Genomic DNA, 2,317 nt, shown 5'->3' with positions numbered 1-2,317 from the left:
GCCATTCTCACTTCCAAAGAACATTCCAGCTGCACTTCTTCTAGGACAGATTTGTTAGTTCTTTTGGTAAGAGAGTTACAACGTACAAAACAATACCTTCATTCAATATACGTTGAAGGGAGTACAGTTTTGAAGATTTGGAAGGAAAAAAGGAAAAACATGGAGCGCTGACCTTTGGAGATGTGGTAAGCTAGACATGGCCAAGATGTCTCTGCAGCTTTTCCCACAGACCAGGAAAGCTGATTTCACTGCCCCTTGAGTCTGGCCCAGTCTTGTGACTTGCTTTGACGAATAGCACTCAGCAGAGTGGTCACGGGGCTTCTGAGCTTAGGTCTCAAGCGTCCTGCAGCTTCAGCCCTCACTCTCTGGAGTCAATCACTGTCATATGAGGAGGTTGGCAGTTGGTATGTGGAGACATATGCAGATTGAGCCAGCCTCACCTGCCAGGAGGGGAAATGAAGCCCTCTTGTCTTTCCAGTCCCCACTGAGCTATTAGAGGATCAAAGCTTCAAGAGTGATCTGGAGAGACCAGCAGAATAGCTGCCCAGCTGAGCCTAGTCCAAATCATGCCTCCTGTCCATTGTAGGCAAATAAAATGTTTCTGTTCTGAGTCACTAAGTTTTAGGAGAGTTTATGATCAATAGATAATTGATGATCATTATTTTGAATGGAAAGGCAGACTTGTGAGAAAAACACATGAATTAATATCTTAGATGTTTATAATAGAAATACATACATGAATGCCAGGACAGTGGTTCCAACAAAATTGGGGGTCTTCACTTCTTCTTAGGAGCCTCTGTTGTTGTTGTTGTTATGTGCCGACAAGTCAAACCCGACTCATAGCGACCCCTCCTTGGGTTTCCGAGGCAGTATCGCTACGGAAGTAGGATTGCCCAACCTTCCTTCCGAGGAGTGGCTGGTGGGTTTGAACCACCAGCTGTCTGGTTAGCAGGCAAGTGTCAACCAGCTCAATCAGTTGCAGTCAAGTTGATTCCAACTCACGTGTGTCAGAGTGGAACAGTGGTCCACAGGGCTTTTAGTGGCTGATTTTTTTGGAAATAGAACACCAGGTCTTCCTGGGGTTTGAACCATCAACATTTTGGCTAGCAGTCTGTCACCTTGCTCAATTTTTGTAGTCTTCCAGACTCCTGGATGCCCTCACACTGATGATGGGCTCCACTTCCTGTGTTTTTCTCTTAAATGTTGATGTTCCCCAAAATTGCATGCTCACATGTTCCATTTTCACTCTAGAAATTTCTAGATTTGTATATGGGCTTAATATTTTGCCTTTATGCTAAAATTTGTAAGTTCTCTATAACCAGCCCAGAATGTATCTAATAATAGAAATTTCAATTTGGTAGTCTCAAAGTCATGATAAATTCAAGAGGTCTTTAAAATAATCTGGCTATTTTTCTTTTAATGCTTATACTGTGCCTGTACAATTTAAGTCATTTGCTGTCTTAATCCAGTCAATCCTCACAGCATTGCTACGAGGCAGGCACCCTTATAGTCTCCATTTATACATGAGTTTCAAAGGACCATGTGATCTGCCCAAAGTGGCACCGCTGCCTGGGGAAGGAGCAGCCTTTGGAGGCTCTGTGGCATTGGTTTCCCTCTTTTGTGCACTCTTCTAGGTTGGAAACCTGGGAATCACCCAAGTCACCACTGCCTAAATCCATTGTATTTAATCAATCACCAGGGCCTCTTACAGTGCACCCCCTAAGAACCTCTTGTGTTGTCTGCTGCCCCCAATTCTCCACTTACACCATCCAATTGCACGTTCTCATCTCCTACTTCTGGACTCTTTCAATAGTTCTTTTGGCTTTTTTTTTTTTTTTTTTCCCTAAGCTTGTACAGTTAACATTTTATTATATTTTCTTTATCATCTATCCATCAATCCATTTTAACATTTTTAAAAAAATAGTATTTTGTTTTTGGTGAAGGTTTGCATTCAACAATTTCTGTGAAATTTTTCAGTGACTTTGGCTCCTTTCTTCACAATGCATGACATCCTACAGATTTCCAGTCTGGTTGTCCCATTTCCATTCATCTATTTCCCCTGCTCCCTTTCATTCTCATCTTTGTTTTAAAGTCATTGTCAACTGTTTGATCTCATATAGATGATTTTTTTAAAGAGCACAGTACTCTCAGGTGATAGTCTTTATTTTGCTTTTTGGGTGTAATCTTTATGGGAGTGGATTTCTAGCTCTTTCTCCCATGGAACCACTGGGTGAGTTAGAACGACTAACCTTTTGGTTAGCAGCTGAGGCACCAGGCCACCTTTTAAGGCTCCTTCTTGTTGTTGTTGTTATGTGCC

This window comes from Orycteropus afer, unplaced genomic scaffold (genome assembly GCF_000298275.1).
Source record: "Orycteropus afer afer isolate SDZICR_OR568_19922 unplaced genomic scaffold, OryAfe1.0 scaffold00736, whole genome shotgun sequence".
NCBI lineage: Eukaryota > Metazoa > Chordata > Mammalia > Tubulidentata > Orycteropodidae > Orycteropus > Orycteropus afer.
Note: the sequence above shows the minus strand (reverse complement) of the source record.